Source organism: Lemur catta, chromosome 4 (genome assembly GCF_020740605.2).
Source record: "Lemur catta isolate mLemCat1 chromosome 4, mLemCat1.pri, whole genome shotgun sequence".
In the NCBI taxonomy this organism is placed as follows: Eukaryota; Metazoa; Chordata; class Mammalia; order Primates; family Lemuridae; genus Lemur; species Lemur catta.
The window spans coordinates 29775427-29800739 of record NC_059131.1 but is presented as its reverse complement, the minus strand read 5'-3'; the positions used below and the strand labels follow the sequence as shown (position 1 = coordinate 29800739).

The 25313-nt window shown below is 35.0% G+C and overlaps 1 protein-coding gene across 10 annotated transcripts in view; it reads left to right on the top strand.

Annotated features, from left to right (window-relative positions):
* Window positions 1-25313, top strand: part of SLC8A1 (solute carrier family 8 member A1) — a 367481-nt gene that overhangs the window by 72299 nt on the left and 269869 nt on the right. The window lies entirely within an intron of this gene.

Genomic DNA, 25313 nt, shown 5'->3' with positions numbered 1-25313 from the left:
TGTGTGTGTGTGTGTGTGTGTGTGGTTGAGTGTATTTAAGAATGCAAGGGTGTGTGTATCATTTTTTAAACTAAATGACATACAATGAATGAAGTTGTTGTTATACAAGATGACTTTCCAAATACCAGTCTTCACTTGGGTACCACTAATCAATATGCTCTATACACAGAGATCTTCATTTGACATCAAAATTTTATTCTTACTTTTGTGTGTTTTCATATTTTAAGTACATTGTGAACTATGATGAAATGAATCTTTTGATACAACTTACCAGAACACTTAAGATAGATTGAAAAATTTGTATTCTGTTTTGAATCACATGGTATATACACAGAAAAGGAATATATAAAACATCACAATAGGTTTCTAAGTTCATTGCTCAGTATAAATTGGGAAAGCCCAAAAAGGAAACACCTCTGAAAAGAATTTCCTGACTACCAGTGCTGGCTGAAAATATTTTTGTGGGTTTTATCTGACATTGTATTTCGTGGCAATATAAGTTAAGATTTCTGCTTAAATCTAATGCTTAATTATGACTTAATGACCAACCCTGCTTCTTCGGTTTTATGCTAACATGGGAAAAACTATACAACTCTTTTGTAGTTCGAGTCTGGTTTTACTTTACATGATTAAACAAACCCTTTTATCTTACTTATAGAGTGATGGAGAGAGAAATAGAGTCTGTCCAAGCATCCTAGTTGTTAGGGAACAGGTCAGACAGAGACAAAGAAGGAGGAACAATTTACTCTTCCTATTGGTTATAACTGTGCCTATGTTGTAACATGAAATACCAAATTGTGCAGTGATTTTTCCACTGAAAGTTGTTATTTAGAGAGCTGTCCCTCCTTCCTGGCCTAGGAGAGGGCTTTGCATTCAACGCACCAAAAGCAAACCAGAAAATTTGACTAAATTTGCAATGTCTAAACTGGAAAGAAGGAAGGAAAAGAGGAAACTATTTAAAATATCTGCAGTGCAACAACATCAAAATGAATGATTATGTTTGTTGAAGCATTGGCAATTTAGAAATTGCAGGGAAAATATTAAATACAGTTAGTTCTAAAAATGGTTAAGTCTTGTGATAATAGCAGGTGATATGTTAAATGGCAAGTATATACTCTCTATGAAATTTCTCCTACTGAAAGTGTAGGGAGCATATATTTTTTTTTTTTAAATGAAAGTGTAGGGAAATAAACCAAAAAGGAAGGGATGGGCAGAGAGAACAGATTTTCCTACAAAGAGCCTCCCCATGTCTTTACATCTCTTTGATATTGTATTATAGAGACGGACAGTTACTGAGTACAATATCGCAGTGAAAGCAAGCAAAACAGAGATTATAATATCCATCTGTGTGTTGGGGGGATAATGTTTTGATTGATATAGATTTCATATTGGTTCTCATGTTGTTAATGTTCCACTTATTGAGATGTGTTTTCTTGGGACACTTACTTCACTGAAAGATAGTGATATAGTAGCAAATTAATATCCTTCATACCCAAGAAAGAATTTTTCCAAAGGTCATGCATTGAATGTAATCTTGCCCAGGTTAGCACACATAAACTTTATTCTTTGCTAAAAATTCTTTCCTATTGTATTTAATAATCATTTTAGTTATGTAACTCTCCTGTATTAGGCAGCACTTGTAATCCATGTAAAAGTGTACTGCATGTTATTAAAGGTGTATTTCATGTTATTAATAGAACTCACAAGGGTAGCCCTTAAAACACCTTAAATCAGCATATTGTTTTGTTTGTTTGACAAAGGATGTTTTCTCTTGAAAATTTTGTCTTGCTTTCTCTTAAGAATAATCACTCTGTACTTGTTTATTTGAAAAGTAGCTTTCCTTATCCACTCTGCTGTCCAGGACTTTTACTAAATCTTAGATAAATAACCTTCTTTAGGGTGGCACAATGTAGAAGAAGAAAAAAAAATGATTTAAAGAAAAGATTGACAGTGATTTGATGGAATAATTTATTCTGCCAAGCTCCTTTTAAAACATTCATCCTATGCAATTAAATTGATTTTACTCTTGCGAAAGAAGGAATATTGCCAAACTCCATCTTTAGAAATTTAGATTTCTTGTAAGAATTGGTGGAACGGTTAAAAATTTTTAAGAGTTGATGCCATCTCTGTATGTATGTTCTTGGGAGTATTCTAGATCAGTCACCAGTTCCTTGTTTTATAAAACTCTTACAGTGTTGTATTTGTTAGGTTGAAATGTGAAATTTTAGAAACGGCAAAGCATTTTATTTATAAGTGGAAGGAAATTACAGCCCTACATTTTTCTTCTTTCTAGAATTTTAATTTTAAAGAGTTTCATCTTAACCCTACAGACAAGCTGTATAGATACTTAGTAGGTCTATTGATTGTATTAATTTCTTTATGTGACTGGAACTTACCCTTAAGTTAAGCACCAAGGATTCAAAGACAATGTTTCTAGAAAAATATATTATCAAATATGCAGAGTTATGCTGGCCTGTTCAGCAGTTTAGAAACCATTATTGTTTTTTATGGATATTTTTTGTTTGTGTGATTATCTCTAGTGCCAGGCCCATGCAGTCAGATCTAAATAAAAGGAAGTTTGTCATCAAGCGATGGAGTTGGATTATGTAGTCTCAACCTAACTTATCTTTAAAAATGAGTTTATATCTCATTGAATTACAAGCTAATCTTGAGAGGTGACTTTCTTCAAAACATACAATGCATAAATGGTTTTGATACCATTAAACTTTATTAAATACTTTGAAAAATCTTTTTTTGTTTATTTAGTGCTGTACACAAAGCCAGAATTTATAATTCTTTCCAGAACATCATAAAGAGATTCCTGGAAAAATCTGGAGTTAAAAGTTATCTAATTTTAAGGAGCCATTAACCAAGGTAGAAGTAGAGTCCAATCTGATCAGGGCTGGAGACTAAGAGATACTATAGCTATATTGATTCTTTGATTCCAAAAACAAGATAGATTTTGAATCTGTTTTTAGTATAAAAGAAGTCATTTATTTTTAGTATAGAAGATAAAAATCTTATTTTTAGTATAGATTTTATTTTTAGTATAGAAGAGGTAATTTAAATTTATAATATGGGAATGTCTGTACCTGTTCATTCATATTCTTGCATAAAAGAGTTGAATTATTTCAACTTGACTTTTTCTAAGATCAAAATGTATTTGAGGAAAAATGTTGATAAGTGATAAATGGTGCTTGTAATCTCTAATAAAACATGTTCTCAGCAAAACATTTTAAAATTACAAAGCAAAAGCCTATCAAATAGATATAATTAACAAGCACATGTTTTTGTATAAGCTCAATCAATGACAAATACGAAACTCATGCCAAGTAATCTTGACTTTCAACAGGGAATTCTGTCTAATTTTAATAGCTAATAAAAAATAAATGAAGAATATGCTGATTTGATTTGTAGTTTGGTAGGTGATATCTACAAATTTGAAGTGCTGTTAATGATTGCTCTTTAATGATGCTAGTTTAGTGGTAATAATTATTACAAAATATTGTTTGGTCTTCCAAGGTCTAACATTAGCTTAACTGTTCTGGAAAATGTTAAGGTTAATTAACTAATGCAGATACAAATCAAATTTAATTAGTTATAGCCCAGTAATAATAACATTTTTGGAAGACAGTTCAAAAGATCATGAGCATCTACTATTATATATTTAAAATGCAGAGTTCAAAAAGCAAAATATATAAGTTGGAAAATTTTCATAATATATTGCTTAGAAAATCAGATTGCCAGGGGTTCCTAGTCACAGCATAATATATTAAACAATGGGTCTATCCAAAATTAATTTTGTTTTAACAACTATTACATTTTCAAGTATAGTTTTAACTTCATTAAATCTAGGAAATATGATGTGGAACCCATCTCATCTCTGTGACACTTAATATTTATATCACATTTTCTTCTTTTTGGAAAAAGTACTGGAGGCAATAAAATTTCAGTATTATATAGGTTCTATGGGATTATTACTATATTCCAGGGAAAATAAATATTTTGGTTTTCCTATTTATATTACCCATGTTCTTTTCTTGCTGTACAGACTTCCAAGGAATAAAAACCTAGCTATAGGAGATGGCAATTCAATTCTGAGAGCAGAACACAGTATGTAATACAAGAAGACTGCCAGATGTTAAAGAAGTGAAACAAAGATATTAAAAAAACTTGAAGTGATTAGAACAGAAGAATAATTATATGGGGAAATCAGAAATGAAAAATACTAGAGAATATATGGCTAGACAAGAAAGGATATTAGCATATACTATTCTTGAATCCAACATTTTTCAAGATTAACTTTATAGCAGAAGAATTTTATCTGCTACATTTAGACTATTAAAATGATGGATACAAGATATTTTATATTGACATAAAATTTTCCTAGGTAATTTGCTAATGTAAGATATTTGGATGGAATAACTTTAACATTTTAATGGATTTGTGCTTTAGTGGATTATCTTTTCAGACCAGAATATTTATCTCTTTTTAGAGCCAAATCACATGTAGATCATCTGCAAACCTAAATTATAACTACAAGATGTTTTTATAAATTCATATGTTTTCTGAATGCATAATGATCATAAAAATAAGACAGGGAAAGAGCCAAAAACATTTATGAGTTTTAATTCAGTACTGCCAGAACCCTAAATTGATTATGTGCAGAAAGGTTATTTACCATGTCAACCAGATTGCCATATTTGCTGTTGTAGTCTCATTTTTCCAGTGCTAATTAAAGTTTGAGGTTATATCATTTATGTAAAGGAATTTTTTCTTAGCAAATGAAAATAGTTTGGAATCACTGAAGTGTTTAAATTATTGGCTCTTTCTGAGTCATCATTCAAAGCCATCACATAGGAAGTTGATTGCTTCACTAGTTTAGGGGTAGAGGAGAAATTATATATCAACTAATCAGCACATACTTAATAAGCTACTGATTTGTGCCCTGCACTGGCCTAATAATTATGAAGGAAATAGAAGAAATATACTCCTTATACTCTAAAATGGGAGATAATGAGATAGCGCATATTCTGATAAGTACAAACATCGTTATAAAGACATTGTGTAAGCTGTAGGGGAAGCCTTAATTTTGGACAAAATATTTGCATTTGCTTTTGGAGGACAGAAGGCATAATTGGAAAGAAAAATGGGTTGTGCATTTTAAGATGGAGTCATAGTTTGATAAACCTCAGAGAATGGGCAATTTTAATAAATAGACAGGATCATTATCAAAATTAAAGAAAGACTCAGTGAAAGTTCATTTTGTTTCATGGGATTTTATATCATTATGAGGGTGTCTAAATCAATCTGAGTGCGTCCCTTAAAGAATTATTGTTTTTGGAACCCTTTTATGGTGGATTGTATAGAAACAAAATTTAGAAGACCATTGCTATTAGACAACTAAATATATTTCAAGAACTTTCTCAAATGCTTTTTATGTATTTAATATTATAACAACCCAATGAAGTGGCATTGCAGATGAAAAAACTTAAACTCAGAGACACTAAATAATTTCTTCAAAATGCTTATGAATTATGGATCCAGAATTTGAACTCTTGTCTATTTGACTTAAAAGTTTATGTGCTTGTCCTTCTGTACCACATTGCTTCTTGCAGTTTCTAAAGAAAATTTTGATCTTTAGTAAAATGTTGTTAGTATTTTATTTTGCTCTTTGTGAGTTAGTGCTTAGATCTCTAGAAATGGTTTGATTTACTGTAATCCTGTAATCACTTGAGCAATTGTCAACCCATTTTGTTACCTCATTTTCTCAGATTTACTGCTTTGCTACCATCTTGTAAAATCTGAGCGGATTTTACACTAAATTGTGAAGTGGGAAGAGATTTTCTGATTTTCTTTGCTTTTCTTTCCTGAGGATACCAGTAACTCAGGGAAGGAGATTTCATTATATGTAATTCTTTTGAAAGGAGCAACCTTGAGGGCATAACACCTACAGTAGGATTATTGTTATTTTGCTGCTCTTAGGTTAGCTAAGGTGTGGAAAATTGCTTATGGGAAATATTACAATATCATGGGAAGTGTAGAGGTTTTCCTGCAAAATATCTTCATCATGTTTTGTCATGGCTACTGAAATCTGATCATTGGAGCTTCATTCTTTGAGGTGGTACAACTCCTGAGTATTAGCCTTGCAACAGTGGAGTTGAAGTGGCTCTGGGCCAAGTGGCAGGGAAGGATGAGAAGACAGCAGAATGAAAGGTGGGTCAGTAGCGCCAGAGATAAAGCCTATAACTTCCTTGGGAGAGCCGTCTGGGGATGTAGGGGGTGGAAGGTGCTGAGAAGGCAGGCAGGACTTCAGCTGCTAGTTTCCTACAGTGCCTTGCAGTTTCTACCCTGCTCGTGGGGAGTCCTGAGGTCCTGGGAAGGAAAGCAAACAGTCAACAATATGGGCAGAATTATAGGAAACCTCCTCCATTGCTTCCTCTCCTGGCTTGACACACTGCCTACGTAATACCTATTTATTTGCCAAAGGTTGAGCCAGCCAGGTCTCTTTCTTTTCACAGGCCTATACAGCTGTCTCACTATAGAGCCAGGCTAAATAAACAATTCCTTTTATTTCCTGCCTTTCTCCCGGGGACTCGGTGCTCTAGATGACATTTTCTTTCCTTCTTACAATGTTTCCACAGCGTCAGATGTGAGAATAGGCATTGTGTTCTTTGGTGGTAGTTGAAGATTTGGAGGCGAGGGGCAAAAACAGAGCCAAAGCAGAGCTTAGGTCCCTTGCCTTTCAGGATGGTGCCCATGGTAATGGGTCAACCAGGGAGATTTCAGCATAGCTGGCAATTCAAATATTAATAAAAATAGCCTAGGATATTTTCCAGATATAGTTTTCTGCTTTCATTTTTGTTTTTTATGCTTAGGCATGAGAGATTTGGAGTTTTAGGTATTCTGAAGCTTTGTGGTGACCCTTGAAGCCAAGGCTATTCCATTTTTCCATGTTAACCTTCCTGAGATGAAGATGGACTTAGGAGGATCCCTTAACTTGGATTCCACACCCATGTTTGGGCTCTAACTCTGTCCCCTACTAGCTTTGTGCCTTTGAACAAGTCACTTAAGTTCTGAGTCAGTTTTTTCATCTGTAAAATGAAGATGATAGTGGCGGTGGAGGTGATGGGTGGTGGTGGTGGAGGTGGTAGTAGTGATGGTGGCTATGGTTGTGGTAGTGATGATGGTGTTGGTGACAGTGGTGGTGACATTTATGGTGGTGGTGGAGGAGGTGGTGATGGTGGTGGTGACATTTGTGGTGGTGGTGGTGGTGATGATTGTATTCGTGGTGGTAGCGATGGTCGTGTTGTTGGTGATGGTGATGTTCATATTGGTGGTAGTTTGGTGGTGATGGTGATAATAGTGATGATGGTGATGGTACTAATTTTTATTGAGAGCTAGGTTTCATGCTGTTTTGCTTACATTACTCATTTAATTTAACCCTCACAACTATGTTAGGTAGGTACTGTTATGCTCATTTGACAGATAAAGAAATTGAGGCTTAGAGATTAACTAACTTTCTCCAGATCACACAGCTAATAATGGGTGGATATAGAATTCAGCAGTAGGACTGCCTGGCTGTAGTGCCTATGCTGTCTCATTAGGGGTTGTTTCTCTACTGGAGTTGCTTTCTTATCCAAGGAAGAGCATATTTGAGGCTGCAGTGCTGTGACCCTTAACTACAACACATGCTCATGCATCTCAGAATATGAGAAAGTAGAGTAGTCATTTATCCTTTCTGGTATTCTCAAACATGTATTAACCATAGTGCACCCCCACGCCGCACTCTCCATTAACCTAGAAGGTCGATGATTGGCTAGTTTGAGAAGCAAGAAAACGCTAAATGCTATCATCCCTCCATGTATCTGACCTATCCAATTATTGTCAATTTTTTTCTCTTACACAGTATTTATTTTCCCTTGTTCTTAAATTTAAAATAGAAATGTCTTTGTTATTAGTTTTCTGACATTGCCTACATTAGCCCTGTAGCATTTAACTTCCTTATATGGCTGGATAATGAATGTAGCTTTTCACCCTGTTTAAAATAGTAGTTTCTTGGTCTGTTTCTTTAAAAATATGTTACCAGACAATGTATATTAATGACAACAGAGAATTAGTATCAGGGGATGTTTGTTACCTTATATCAGCACTAAAAAGAGGTTTAAAAAGTTATATTCTCTGATCCTGAAGGGGATTAATAGTAAGAATTATTGTTTAGAGACTTTTCTAGAATAAGTGACCCTGCTGGCAGTTCATCTGACACAAACCTATAATTCAAACCTTCACAGCAAATGGAATTTTTACATAAATTCATAAAAGTCCAGTTCCAAGTCACTCTTGCTTCTGAATTATATTCTCTCTAGGTGACAAGAACAAAGAGAAGAACTTCTATCTAAAATCAGACGACTGACCAATGATATCTTGCATATACAAAATCAGTGTTCAGGTGTGCCTATAACAAATTTGTTTTTGAACAAGGTACTTTTATTTTAACTTTTGCAGGCAAATTATTGGTCGGTTTAGAGTAATACCAATGGCAATAAGTTTATAAATATAATTAGATACAACCTTTAAAAGAAGTCTGCAACTGTTCTTCAGCAAAGAACATTTCTCTTAAATACACACATACACACATGCATTTATTATTTATCAAGGAAAAAGTGGGAAAGTAAAATTAAGCCCTATTTACATAGAGTTTGATTTTCAGGATACAATAAAACAAAAAACTTCCTAAAATTATAAGGACAACTTTCCTTCTTGCACACTAAGCATTACAATCTTAACTTGAAACAGTTTTTTAAAATGAGCTATTCAGTTTAATGTGTCTTATCTGCATGTCTGGGATTTGTATATCAACAGAAAGCAAGAGAGTGGTGGGACGGGGTGGAGAGAGGCAGGGAGGAGGTGGAGGCAGGGAGGAGAAGAAGGAGGAGGGAGGGGGTAGGCAGAGAAAGAGGGATGAGGGAAGAAGGGAGGCAGAGGGACAGAGACAGAGACGAAGAATATGCAGCCCTGATTAGATTTCAGCTATTTCTAAAATGAAGTGAAGGCTGGAATTAGTCCAGATTGTTGCTCAAGCAAACAGAAAACAGTATGAGAGTAAGGAAATAGAAATGGGATTCACTCAAGCTGCTTCTCTATTAAAAATAGATAACAACTTTGCCCTTGAAATCAAGTGCATGTGCCTGAGTATGTTTGAGAGGCCAGAAGTAGCTTGTGGAATCCAGTGGGGCTGGGACCCTATTTATTGATTCCTGTTTTCAGCAAATGTTCTAGGAGCACCTATCCTGTGCCAAGTCCCTTGCAAGATGCTGGTACAGCAGTGGTGTTTAAGACATCGCCCCTTCCATAGAGAACTTCATGCTCTGCTACATGTACAAATGTTCGACCATACAACAGTGTGGATGTTTAGTCACCCCCGAAGCTTCTCTGTGCCTCCCTTGGCATCATTCTCTTTCTTGATGCCTCCTGACGTGGCCCTTGCCACTGGTGCTTAGGCTGAGAACGCACGACGATGAGCTGTCAGTGTCACTGCTGGCTCCCTCTGGCAGCATCAGCCCACTCCCTGTGCCTGCTCTTCCCCAGAAGAGAACCACAAGGCCTCCGTCTCCTTCCCTGTCCCCATCCCAGATGGTTTCTGTGACAGTTTGGCTGCCCTTTCTAATGGAGACCAGAAGAGTAGAGATTGGGAAAGATTCAATTCTGATTCATTTTTCAAATCAGTAATGAACTCAGAAGAATGTGACATAGGAAAGGTTTTGGCTTCCACTTTGTTTCTAAATCCTGTGCATTACCAAGGGAAGCATATGTCACTCACATCTGAGTCCTTTCTCTAAGTGGTGTGATTTTATTGAGCTCAAACAAATGAGGCTATTATAGAAATTGGAACTACTTAGCCAGGATTTTGATAAGCTGGCACTCAGTGCCTTCTGGTTCTCAGTCTCAGGTGGTCCAGCCTCTCAGAATATCCTGACATGGCCTTGAAGGAGGCCAGACAGATTACCAGGGAAAAACAGACAATCAGAGGTGGCGGGGGGTCTTATTGAGCTGTTGATGATATGGAAAAAAGGAACTCTATGTGGGTGAGTTCTGGGATGCTATAAGCTGATATATTATATAAAGCTGTGGTCTCCAACCCCCGGGGCTGTGGACTGGTACCAGTCCGTGGCCTAACAGGAACTGGGCCACACAGCAGGAGGTTAGCTGCAGATGGGTGAATGAAGCTTCATCTGTATTTACAGATGCTCCCCAAAGTTCGCATCACTGCATAAGCTCCACCTCCTGTCAGATCAGCGGTGGCATTAGATTCCCTCACAGAAGTACAGACGCTACTGTAAACTGCACATGCAAGGGATCTAGGTTATGCTCCTTATGAGAATCTAATGCCTGATGATCTGAGCTGGAGCCGAGGCGGTGATGCTAGTGCTGGGGAGCGGCTGCACATACAGATTATCATTAGCTGAGAGGTTTGACTGCATAATAAATGTAATGCGCTTGAACCATCCTGAAACCACCTTCCCCCTCACACCCTGGTCTGTGGAAAAATTGTCTTCCATGAAACCAGTCCCTGGTGCCAGAAAGGTTGGGGACTGCTGAAAAGTGATTTATCTGAACTACACATGGTCTAGTAGAATGCAAGAATATTAACATGATGTAATAATATAATAAATAAATAGAAATATGTAAGTGGAGCTATAAATATAAAACAAATAAAATAATAATGTAAAGAAAATTAAGTCCAGATATTTATCTGGCAATATCAAGAGCTAAAATATCCTACAGAAATTGTTGTTTGAATAATTGAAATGTATTTTATAGGTTTGAATTCTTTCAAGGAAGGAACATCTTTCCTAATATTCCGTCAATTCCATAATCATTATAAATTATAATATATTCTCTTAACTTAATCTGTTTCTAATTATTTGGTTATTAATTCAGTGATCAATTCTTATATATGAGGCACTGGAGACATTTTGAAGTGGATCTGGATCTTTGGTCCTACAGTAAAGTTTTCCAGTCCATTGAGTTTTATGACTCCATATGTTTAACTTTTATATATATGTGTGTGTGTATATATATATTTTTTCTAGTCAAAGTATCAGTGTGTCTGACTCTAACTATATTCATTTTAAATGTGTGGTTTCCCAAAGATGGTCATGGAATAAAAGTGAATGATAGGTGTTAATTGTGGACACAAAGGAAATGACCTTGGGGAGTCAAATGCTTAGCACTTTCATTAGTGGATAGGCTTTGTTTTGCAGGTAACATAATGATTAAGAGCCCAGGCTTTGGGGCCATACTAGCTTGGTTTTAAATCCTCGTTCTATCTTACAGACTGCATAAATTCGGCTCTCTTAACCTCTGTATGTTTCAGTTACACCATCTATACAGCGAGGATGATAGTACCCATTTCAAAGGATTAAATCCATTTATCCAGTACCTGCCTTATAGTAAGTACTCGATAAATGATAGTTATTGTTATGTTTAGTTACTTAACAGACAGCTCTTTACAGAAGTCTAATCTCTAGGTGAGGGGGTGGTATTGTAAAAACTATGACCCATCCTCATTAAAAAATAGTGATATATATGTACATATAGGCTTGCTGGAAATTAGGTGCAAGGTACTTCTCCTTTTAGCTTTCTTTTCTTAAATACACACACACACACACACACACACACACACACACACACACACTTTTGAGTTGAGTGGATTCCGTGTGTGTGTGTGTGCTTGTTTTTAGGGTAGGGACACTCAAGTCATAGCTGTTGTCTTCTACTAGCCTAATAAGAATGATCACTACAGGGAATGATCAAAATTATGATAAGATGGTTCCCAGATTACACTGCATTTATGCAGTCATTGTGTTGGTGGAGGAAGGGAGGGAAGCAAGGCATGATGTGGAGATCAGGAAGTTAGGACTAATAGGGAATATAGAATGGGTCAGAGATAAGCTTTCTCCTTTACCTAACACTTCACTATTTGCAAGGTTCCTGCATCTCTATTAATGCTTTGTCTTCACAACTCTTTGAGGCATTAGCACACCTGTTTGGGGCAATGGGAGTGCCACTGTGATTTATACCTAGTAGGTGCTTAATAATGGTTTTTGGGTAGATAGTAAGGAGAAAGAAGGAAGCCACAAAGATTTTTATGCATGGGAAAACATAACTTCAATGAATCGAGTTGTTCTAAATCACAGAGCCTACACTGGAAAGCAAGTATATCGATACCTCCTCTGGTAATAGTGACAGTGCACCAAGTGGTATAGCTGTCGGATCTAGGACTTGCCCTACGTCTCTGTCATAGGCTGTCAACACACCAACCTCAGGAGAAGCTGCCTACCTGGGTACTTGCTCTCAGCTTCCACAAGTATTTCATGATATTTATTTCTCTTATTATCCTTTTAAATTGTATTTTAATACATTTTAACCTGGAATAAATTGTTTGACGAGGGAAAAATTACTGCATTTTGATTCCCTATGCTCTGGCATCTCTTTACCTCTGAGGGATGCCCTGATGATGTAAATATACCTAGAAAATTCTTATAAGATATTTAGACTTACTCAGATTTAGCACTGGAGGGAAGATTAAGGTTGAAATAATAGAAATAATAATATGCTATATTGAAGCAGTGGAATAGGCACTTCCATTATGACTACTATGAAATGAAATTCCTCATGGGACAATGCCAGGGTCACATTCTTACTCTTAGCCACCAATAGACACATCTGTGGAACTGAGTGGTTCCTTTTTGTTCAACATTAATTCTGCCTTAAAAGAAGCCAATAACATTAGCAACTTGCCCATGAATCCTCATTACACCTGAAATGCTAATACTTCCATCTTTACTTTCTAAACTTGTCTTTATTCCTCACCAACTCTGATTCTTACAGCCATCTATGTTTTAATCAATCTATTAACTCAGCAGAAATCTATTAACTTTTTAATGGTGACTTGTTTTATGCCTAATCTAGAGACTTGAAGATTAAGGTAGTCCCAGTCCCTGAATACCAAGATCAAAATTTAGCGGGAAAAAGAAAAATAATTACAACATGAAATGATATAATTGTGATGATAGAGATATATAAAAGTACTGTGGGAGTTTAATAACTGTTGTAAAATAGCACGACTTTAATTTCTTTTCTTCTTTCCTTTACTTTTACTTTTTGTTTTGCTTTGTGTTTTTTTTAAGTGATACCAGGAAAAGTTTGTTACAAGTAATTAAATCCTCTTAGCAATTATGAAAAATATGTGGAAATCTCATCTGATCTGTCTGAAAATGATAATCATTTTCACAACATGACTATCCTTGATATTCTCAGTATATTGCCTCATCCTTTACTGGAAAGCTAATCCCTAAATTAACATGATTCTGTCTACATTTTTATGTGTTAGATACAGATATCAAATATGTATTTTTATTAAGTAAAATTAAATCTTCATGCAAGAAATTTCAGTGTGTTAAAGTCCAGTTAGTTAGTATAACTGCTGCTCCTTGAATGTATTGATATGATAAAATCAGGAAACATAATTCCCTATTAATAAAATATACATTCTAACAATATCTAACACTGTAGATAAATCTGTGTCAGGAAGGAAAATAAAAGCACTTTAAAGAAGGGTTTTTCTCTGTTTTTCTGTTTTAATAAGCACATTGCTTTAAATGTATTTGTTTATTAAAAATACCTTTAAATTTTTCAGCAAAACTAATCCTAACACTTGCTTTGGGAGTCAATTAAACTTTGTATTGGACTGAATCGTAAGAAACATATCTTATGTTTTGCTTAGTTTAGTTTACAATTCCCAGTGATGTCTCGTGGGCCAACCTTCCCAAAGTTCTTGATCTTCTTTGGTATTAAAATCCTACTGAAGTCAGTAACAAGACTCAGAGCTGAGAGAACCCTCTTTATATAACCTTCAAAATGCAATAAAATATCAAAGGCCTAAGAAATTTTAATTGCTGATTTAAGAGACCTCTGTACTTTACCTCTTGAGACAGACGTTGGTAAATTATAATTTTTATTTTTGGTCCTTCATTTTTTTATCTACTTTTTTTCTGCTTAGGGAAAAGCTACAGTTTGATGACTTTTTTCCCTGCCGAGAGGCTCACAAGTACTAACATAAATAAAGAATAAGGACAGGAGACAGAGTGGAATGCAGAAGGAAGCAAATGTTTGGGAGTCAGCAGTTCCCAGACCTAAATTGTCTCCTTAAACCACTGATCTGGTTCGCCTGCTCCTAACTGGACCAGTGACTTTGAGCAAGTCATTTCATGTCTCTGAACTTCAGTTTGCTTGATAGGAAAATCAAGGCATAGAAGTAAATGACCTATGGGTTTTCTTCCATCTAAAAAATGTTTGCTCTCCTAAGAGAAAGCATAAAAAAAGATGACATAACAGTGAATATGATTTGCAGTCGAGTATGAGGAAACTTTATTTGTATTTCTTTTTGTTTTCTACATTACTCCATGCCTTAGTTTTCTTTATGTAGTTATTTGTCAAAAGGAGACATTGAAAGATAACAAATAATATAAAAACCAAATAAGAGGAGCTTAAATCCTCGTTTCTTAGTGAGTCTTGGTAAGTTATGGACTTGTAGAATTATTTATGTTTACTGGATTGATCTGCTAAAGTCAGTTTTTTCAAATTTGTTTCAGTGTCTTATATAAATTGACATTTCTGTCACAGCGTATTTAGGATAACAATATAATTCATTGTTCAAATCAGAACACTTTTGTGAGTGAAAGGGGGCACTATTAATAATTATGCAGGTGCAATATTAGAAAGTGTGGCATAGTCACCTTAATTTGAGCTTGCTGTCTCAGAAAAGTAGAGCGATTGCTTTTGTGAAAACACTTATAATAAGAGATAAATAGTCATCAGAAATGAAAGGCTTTGCATTTGATTTTTCTGTTTGTTTGTTTTATCTACTTATATCCTATCCTTTTTTTTTTTTTTTTACTGCTGTTGCTGTTGTTAGATGAAGCTTTTCAAAAATCATCTTAATACAACTTGGCTAGTAAACGTGTGCTGGAATAGAGACAGATACGGGAAATTAATTACATTAGTGGCAATGGAAGAGGGAATCCATTATGCCTAAACCACAACTCAAATGGTTTTCTAGTCAAACCACATTGGCAGTTTTCTTTTCCTTTTTTGTCTCCATATGGATTAAAACAATTGATTTTTCTTCTGTGTCTTCAGGGAAATTGTAGAGTTGCAGCTGAGGTAGATGTGTGGGATTGTGGGTATAATGTTATCCCTATAACACTCAGAAATGTTACCAATTATGTCTTTTTTTTTAATAAGAAAATCTCTGAAGTTTTTTCCGGCTCTAAAAGGCAATTATTCAATAGAATCATACACTCTTGATAGCCTTTGACCTTGTCTTACCTTATCTTACTCTTAGACTTGGTTGTCCATGCCTGGAAAAATGCTTGGTGCACTTCTAAGCGACTGTGCCTCTTAGGCTATTCTCATCAGCCTTCTTTATGCATTCCATAGACATGCTTCAGGGCCCTGTCCTTCAATACTCTTTCATTCTCTCTCTTTTGTTTTTTTTTTTTAAAGACAGAGTCTCGCTCTGTTGCCCGGGCTAGAGTGCCATGGTGTCAGCCTAGCTCATAGCAACCTCAAACTCCTGGAATCAAGCAATCCTTCTGCTTCAGCCTCCCGAGTATCTGGGACTACAGGCATGTACCACCATGCCCGGCTAATTTTTTCTATATATTTTTAGTTGTCCAACTAATTTCTTTCTATTTTTTTCTTTTTGGTAGAGACAGGGTCTCACTCTTGCTCAGGCTGGTCTCAAACTCCTGAGTTCAAATGATCTGCCCGCCTTGGCCTCCCAGAATACTAGGATTACAGATGTGAGCCACTGCGCCTGGCCCTTTCAGTCCCTTTTAAAACAAGTATCTGAGCCATATTTTCCATACTCTTTGGTATTCAGATAGCATGCATCTGTCTGTGTCCCTTCTTTCCCAATATTGCCATCTGCACAGGGTTTTTCTCCAACTGATACCTATTGTCTTATTATAAATATACATCATCTTTATTTAACCAATAGTATTTATTTTAGGATGGCTATGTGGGAGTAGAAAGACAATATTGATCTGTAGGCATAAGCCAATTTAATTCAAACCAAGTTAGCTCTATGTTTTCCATAATAAATATATTAACCTATCATAAAGATATGACAAATGAAGCTTATTTATTGATTTTAAATAAGGACAGAGGTACTGCAATTGTACATGAGCAATGAATAAGCCTCCAAAAGACTGAAACAAGTTCTCATTTAAACGTGAATATGGGTGGAACAGAAAACTAATTACAGAATTAAATATTCTAATTAATTAAATGATAGGTAATGATAGTCAAGGCAAGAACAATCTAGAATTTAACACAAAGAAAAATTAGTCATGCAAGTACAGACTTGAAATCATTAGACCTGAAAATATTCTTAAATAAAATAATTTCTGAGAGCTTTAATTGACTACAAGTTAAATGGTACTCAGAAAAATGTACAGACAACACTATGTACTGGTTCCAATATGCTAAGCACAGATCAGACACACTGTCCCATTGAAACACACTTGTTGCTAAATCTCATGAGAGACCTTATACTTGGATGCAGATGTGTAAAAATGTTTGCTTCCACACAGTCTAGCTTTCTCAGTGGAGAATCTCAACAGTTCCCAGAGTTTTGGTCTCAATGTAAGATACTTTTTAAACAAAACCAGCACAGAAAATAAGAAACAGCAAAAAAACACAGTTTCACTCATTAGTAGTTCTGTAATCATTTGATTTGTGTTTCATTGTATAAAATACTTGAAGGGCTTGAGCAATATTTTTATATTAGAGAAATCAACATACTAACTTTCTGTTTCTAAATTGTTCATACAATTAAGGTATCACTTAAATGTTAGTTTATTTCTCTTGCGTAATTCTCACAAATTTTCCTTTTCAGTTGGTATAAAAAGTGGTGCTCAAGAAATGGATTTTCTTAGCAGCTGTTAGATGGCAAATCAGTTTGTATTATTACATGCAATACCTAGTGAAACATCTTGTCATGTGCTTGCAGTGTGTCAAATCATAGTTCATGAGAATATTATGCGACTTCTATATATATCTGTTATAATATTATCTACTTATCCAGGGATCAGTAAATATAAAAATTTGCTTTATGAACAAAGAAGTTTAAATGAAACTTCTTCATACATATTATATCTTTGTAGGACTTTGAATTTCTACCTAAAGGACAATAATTTGTATCATGCTGTGCAGTGATACAATAAGGTCTCAAGCTACAGGACATAAATGTTTTCACTTGGATTTAAAATGAGACACATATATTTGGAAAGAAAAAAATAAAGAATGTTAAGCAGACCAATGTTACTAACTTCTGAATTCTTGCTAAGTTTTTCTTTGTTAAGAAAAAATGGATCTGCTTGTAAATATTCTTAAAATAGATAATTTTAAAAATCAGCAATAATAATCAGAAAACAATGGCTAGATTAGACTCTAACATTTCAGAGGACATTTAAATGTAATCAGTAATAACAATATCCATCACTAGTTTTCAACCATAGTAAAATTATGTTTGTATCTTCCTAGTTGAGCTTATTGTGGTAATACTCTAAATTTTTGTTATTGTGACTTATGCCTTTGCAATTTTAGCAGCTGTGGTTTTATGAATATAATATTAACCAGTGAATTTAGCAGGAATTTCTGAAACCAATAAAATTACCTATACTGTCTTTGCTCTCTGCAGGCAGTAGTGCCTAAGACGCATATTCTACCAAAGAAACAATCTGAATCTCTTTACTCTTAAAGTAGTGCTTCATTCCTTTGTTTAAGAATCAGTTTCAATTAAAAGTGCACACCCCTACAAGGTAGTGTTAACATTATGGCAATGAACACTATAACTAATTATGTCCAGCTTTAATCCAGTGTCTGATACACTGTAAATAGTTGCAAATGGATGATTACAAAATAGATGTAATATCTCTCTATGTAAAATAGCTTTTGTGTTCTCAGAATTAAGAAGTTCATGAAAACTAGTTATATATAAGGTAAGTTAGGTACACTAAATAAACCATCAGAATCACAGCCCATCTCACCAACAAGGTTATAAAATTCCATAGATGTAGTCACAGTTGTACATGATCACTTTCTCCATGAGATTAATGGATTCTGATGTATCACTAAGCAACCTATGTAATATGAACAGAATAGCATGGCTATGAAAAACATGAGTTCTGGAATCAGATTGTCTGTTTTAAAAGCTAGCTCAAATATTTACTTGGAAGGTGATTTTGGGCTAGTTATTTAACATCTCTTTGCCCCAGTTTCCTCATCTAAAAACAGGATAAATAGTTCTATATTAATGGTTTTTATAAAGAAAGGTAAATGAGATATTATATGTGAAAAGGTTAGAACCATGCCTGATACATAGTAAAAATTCAATCCATTTTGTCTTTTGTTAGATTACTGATTTTAAAATAACATAGATGTCTGTATAAAGTTGGTATATCCAATATAAAATATTTTTAAAAGATAAGGAGAAAGTTGTAATTAATCTCACAAACCAGAGTTGGTTACCTTTTACATTTTAGTCTGTAGAGGTGTGATCTTTGTTTCACTGTTGCTTTTGCTGTGTAGGTCTGTGTTAAAAGTATTCATTATGTCAATACAGTTCTTTAAAGTAAAATCTTAATATCTGAATATGACTTCATTACATAAATATAATTTATTTATTGAGGCCCCTATTATTGGTTTTTGTTTTAACATTTTTATTTTTTTACATATTTACATATAAATAATTAATGTCATAGTAAACATTTTTTGAGAAAGCAAAAAAATCTTGGTTACCATATTAGATCACATCTTGGTTCACATCTTTAGGCTAAATCCTTAAATTATAATAAATGGACCAAAATGTATAGATATGTTTAGGCTCTTAATAACTTTCACAATACTCTTTTAAGAGAATCTGTAACAATTTACATTCATAATGTCTGTATATAATTTTCTAATGAGATTGTTTATTTGTTAGAAAACCTTACCAGTGCTTACATATGGAAGTAATTCTTTAAGATTCTTCTGCTAGTATTTATTGAGTATATACTATGTGCATAATGTTGTGCCAGCTATTATTATACTTTAAATCTGTTACTTTGAAGTGTTTCTGGATTCCAGTAATAACTATTACTGTTCAAAACTCTTCTTAAAATGCTCTTTTGAAATTGTCTTCAGAGCCATAGATACTTATTTTTTAAACTTTTATATGGTGTTATCTTGCCTGATCATTCATTTCATTCAAAAGTCTTAACACCAAACAACTTTATACTGATCCCCAAACAAATTCAATCTCAAAATAATTTATTATTTTTCAAAATCACTTACCAAACTTTCAAACATATGACACTATTATATAAAGGGTACATTTGGAGGGTAGAAAAATCTCATTTGAAATCCCATTTGCTGGCTTTATAGGCATTCTAATTTAGGTATATGTTCTTTAACTTGATATCTATGCGAGGTAATACCCATGTTAATTACTTAGATTTAACTATTCCATAATGTATATATACTTCAAAACATCATATTATACATGGTAAATGCATATAGTTTTATCTGTGAATTTTAATAAATAAATAAATTTGAAAAAGAAGAATTATAATGATGACTATATTTTTATAGTAGGAAAATTTCAAAATTAGTTTTTCCCACTGCAATATGTGCAAATAGATATCTGAAAGTTTTCTTTTTTTTAATACTCATATACATTAAACTATAGGTAGAATATATGGGCCTCTTTTACTAAGCACCATATAGAAAGCTTTTAATGCAAACCAGTTAAAATTACTTCCAGTGGGATCCCTCATACTGGATGTTATTTTCCTCCTAATTCAGTCAGTAACAGGTCAAATTGAAAGATTTTGCTGTTATTTCTGTAAGTCTGGACAATTTAGTGTTCTGATGGCCTGATTTTTTTATTACATCCTTTCTTTGCCCTCAGAGGGGTACTATAGTAATCTAAAAAGCAATCTTGAAGATTTATTGCCTAAAACTTTAGCAAAAAGAGGCATGTGTTCTATCCTTTGCCCCATGATTTATTGAAAAGTTAAACCAGAAAATTTTTATCTAATAGATATTCTCTAGTATTTGCTTCCAGCAGTTGCCTCTTTTCCTTTTTTCTACGTCCTTCCTCTTTCCCCCTCCCCTCTTCTTTTCCTCTGCTCACTCTTAGTCCATGGTTGCTCCTGTTCACTAGGCTGTTTTTAAATAGCTCACAGAATTCCGTTTTTGGTGGTGTAGGGGTGGCAGATACGGAAGAACAGCATTGAGAAGTTAGCAGATTAATTGGATTGTTAACAGGCAGTTGTGAAATTGAAGGCAAAGCAGAAACAAGGGGACCACATACATAGGACTACATTCTCACTACCGCTTCTGCCTTTTGGATGGATAATGGTGGACGACACAGTGCTAGAATACATAATTTCTACTGTATTTCTGAGCAAGATGATTTCTTTCATAATTATTTCCGAAAATCTGAGTATGTCATTGCTCTTATTCCTTTCTACTCTCCAGCCTCATTCTATGCCACCACCTCCACCTCTTTTCTATTCGGCAAGCTAAACCGTAGGTGGAGGTTGCCCTGTGAGAATTAAAGTATTCCAAGTAGATGACTACATGCTTGCTCTTGATAAGCAGAAGCACTGATGTGGTGTGTTCTGTGCATGTTTCTGAAGATTTGTGAATTTACAAATCGCTGGGCCAGCAGCTTGCTCTGGACAATTCTGAAGTAGGAAGTTCTTGACAAAGAGCCTAAGAATCCATTATCTTTCAGCTATAAAGCAGGGCAGAAACCCTGATTTCTCTGTTGACTCCAAGTGTATTTCTGGAGCCTGAATCTGCAACTTTGTTTTCCCAACATAAAAAAAAAAAATTAGAATATACCCCAGGAACAAAAATATGATTAGGAACTTACAGGGTGTATTTTAGTCAGCTAATAGGTTCTTTCAAGTGAGTACCAGAAACTTACCAACGTGACTATTTCAGGGAAATTTGCTCTCTCTGAGGAAAGTACCTTGCATTCCTGGCTCTTGATTTCAAAACTACAAATGACTATAGAAAAAACACCATTTTACAGGCTTTTCTTGAAGTGATATATTTGTAATCATATCAAAATTAATGTTTAAATATAATCATTGACTCTGATTTAAAGCATGTTATATAATTATAATATTTTTTCTTTCCTGTATAATTGCAGTTGTTTCCTAAGATTCTTTCTTTTCCTTTGTTCCTTTTTATATTATTATTATGGCTATAAATTATTTCCTATTATGATATCTTTTAACTCAAGACTACAGTTAAAATTTGCTCCAATGCTGTATCTTTTAGCATAGCAGAATTGGTCAGGTCCAAGGGATAAGTAATTTGTATCACTAAACTTTGATCAAACTCATGAATTCTAAATATCTAACTAGGGCACCCCCAAAATACATGCCTTTGGTGCTGTCTTACCACCATTGTAAGTGTGCAGAAGCTTGTTAATTAGAAGCTATGTCATTGTAGCTTCAGTTCCCCCAGTTGGGCCACCTACTTATCACTCCCATATGTCCCAAAGCTATCCTAATTGCTGTCTCCCTTTACCCAGATTCAGGCAGTTGAACTGTGTTTTACTGTGTCTCTTGTGTAATGCCAGAATCCCAAAGTGCCAAGATTTCCTGTGGTTTTAGAAGGCAAATGTAGAAAATAAAACAGGAGAAAAATCTCTCCAGTTAGTGCTTCCAAATTAGCCTTTGCTCGTGTCAGTAGACGGAGGTGAGCTGCAACAATGAAGATATCCACAGTCTAAAACAAAATGTTGATAAATTAAGGCTGGAAGGGCTATCTGAATACCCACATATTTTACAGAGAGCAGCATAAAATAACGACTTTTGAGGATATGAGTTTACGTTGGATGTGATCTTGTTCGACTCCAAAGAAACTTGGCAAAAATGTATTGAACAATATTTGGTGCCCCAAACTACGTTAGGATTTGAGTAATAGGGAGGAAAGTGATAGAAAGCAACTGTAAATGGCTGAAGAAAATATGGCCCTTTCCATGGCCAAACTCACAGTCTAGTGTGATAAAAGATTATTACATTGGTATAGAGATAACATGTTTGTGACTTTATTACTTATGGAATATGGTCCTTGGTGCCTGACATGGTTGTATATGAATGCCTACATTTGTGAGTGAAAAAATACAAACTGGGTAGTAATTACAATCACCAGTGAAGACTCACAGCTCAGAAAAGTCACTTCAGAAGAGACTGAACACAAGCCTGGCTCTTTGTGAAGAGAATTGGCCAGAAAAGCAAAGAGCACCTCTTCTTGACCATCCCTTTTGCCTGAAGGGACCCTCCAAGAGAAGATTATGAAGGTCAGTGATTCCAAAGATACTCATTGAATGATGCCAGGAAGTTGGGAACATGGATGAAAAAACGGATCCTGAAGGCCTTTGTTCAAAGAAACTGACAGTTTATGCAGGCAAAGTGATCGAAACACAGTATGCTATGGGAGCTCCAGTTACAGATTGATAATATTCTCCCAGGGCAGAGGACCTGTAGGTGTGGGAAGAGAAGACTTCACTTAGGGAAAGGATTCAAAATTCATAAAATAAAAATGGAAAAATAGTACAACCAAAATGCAGGGAGAGAGAAGACTACCCAGAAAGAAGAAACCATTGAAATTTGAAGAAGTGAAGGAATCAAAGATAGCATCTACTTAAAGATCTCATTTCAGAGATAAGGAACCAGTCCATGAGAAATCTGGTGAGTGACTTACTAAGATCACATAGTTAGGAAGCAGAAGAACTGGGCCTAAATCCACTGAGCCTAATCCTCAGTCCACTCTTTGCATTGTCATCATGAAGAAAGAAAACTATGGAGAAGCAATTTGGAGAACACAACACTGAGAGTATTGTCTTGTTTTTGTATTATGTATATGCAGTAGGCATATGACATAGATCTGGGGAATGTGTAATATTATATATATATATATATATATACTGTTTAAACCCCAGGTGGTAAGTATGATAAGTTAGATCTTTCTGCAGATGTCTCTGGATGTCTCTGAACGTCAGAGAAGTGACCTACAAAATGCTTTGGCTTGAAACTAACAGGGGATAAGCTGGCAATGGTTAAATTATAGGCTTGGGTAAAAGTGCAGAACCGTGTGGCTGTCTTTGCAGCCAAACCCTTAGCACTTCACACACAGCATTGAGTAGCAGAGAGCCTTGGTTTCCCAGAGCTCCACCTCACTCATCTTCTCAGTCTCGGAAGACATTCCCCTTCTCTAGTTTACTAACATACCATTCGTACTCAGACCTCACCCCAGACCGTGTGTCAACATTCTTTCCTATCCTCACCTGTCTGGTAGTGAAAAGTTACAGACATTGATAGCTCTACAACCCATTTAGAAGTTTCCACGTTCCCTGTCTGGCATTTATATATCCAATGTTCTGTTAAAATTGCGTGGGGGACATTATAGCATCTTGGAAAAATAACTATGTAGTCATGAAGCATTGGAAAGTCTGGGAATCCACAAAGCTCCAAGAACAGTGATATTTTCTATTATTTTTACATTGCCTATCAAGAAGAAAATGCTCTATAGGGAGATCATATTTAGCATAATCTCTGGCTTATATGTATAAGTTTTTGAGGAAATGGAGAATTTAAAAACCAGACCCTTTGTTGTGTGTACATGTGTGTATGTTCATTTGAGTATGTGCATATTTTGTAAGGTAACTGACAACAGATGAATTCAATATTAACTGCCTTTTTCCTATGCAGTTGGAAAAAATTTAGAAGCTCAGTGTTACAGAAAGAGGATGATATATGGATAGCATACAATGATGAAAGATGTATTATATAAAATGATTTTAGGACTCAAATTTAAGGACTCAGCTAACAGATTTTTCAAACTCATGCTAATCGTTTTCAAGGATCAAGCAAATTTATGGAAATGTAAATTAGATTTCAGGTCAAAGCTTGTTAATACAATCAGAGTAATTTACAGCTGGAGTGTGCATGGATTGACCAGAGTAGGAGGAAAAGGAAAGAAAGAATAGACAAGGAAGAAATTAAACACCTGTTAGCTCAAGTATAAACAATGCATTTCATTAAAATCATTACAGATTGAGATAGTTGAGGAATTATCTCATCCTTCCCAGCGTAACATTTCTAAAAAAGAAACACCCAAGCCAACCATAAACCATCATGCAAGTGCTCCAGTGCAAAAGTAAAACAATGAAGCACCTTCTCTTTGTTGGAAATTGGAAGATGGACTGGGGCATGGGATCTCCAGAGAATTCTAGTTAGTAGATTGTGTTTGAAAAGGAGGCAACTGTTACATCATGACTCATTCATTGTATTTTAAAGAAATTCTCTTAAAACCACCATTTACTAGCTATGGAAACATTCATGCCCTTTTCTTAAGCAATGTATATTTAAGATATTTCTTGAAGTTGGTCCACGATGTTTCCCATATTTATTTTAATTTTTCTTACAGAAATTGCTTTAGCAAGTGTAGAGATACAGCCTATCTTAACTTTAAGCCCCTAATTCTGCCCCAGTATCTCCACAGGAATGGAATTCATTTATGCTCTGAAATTTGGCATTTTGTCCAATAATTGGGGTATTTCTTATGGAAATTGGGAAAAATGTTTCCCTGGCACTTTTCCCATTCTGCCTTATGAGAACTACTTCATTTACATCATTGACTCCAATCCTCTGTTGAAATGAGTTACTTCCTGTGGGGCTGGGGACAGAACAGGGAGCAGCATGGACTTGCTCAGTGGTTCAGTAAATTACAGAATTTTCATGGCATTATAAGTCTGCTCTGGATGCAAGTATTTGACAGAGATAATTGCTGTTATACACAAGATTTCATTGGATTTGAAAAAAGGAAAAATTAGTCTTTTTCAATTGCTAGGGTATAACTTGTCTATAAAACAAAAAATCACCATGACATCTTACTTTTCAGCATTCATTTGAACAGCATTGGGACTCTTTTTGGACAGTCTGTTTAGCTGTTCAGCGACTAGCTTTCTGGTTAATTATGCATTTTGAGCTAGGAAGCAGTGGATTTATGCCAGCCTGAAACTGCCAAAATACTTTAGTTTTACTTTCAGATCATGAAAATGCAGTCACCCGAAAGTCAGACCAATGGTCCTTAGAGCCCATATTCTGTCTTTTAATGAACACAGGACATGGAAGACCAGGAAGGATATGATGATTCATTAATTTAGTTAAATATTTCTT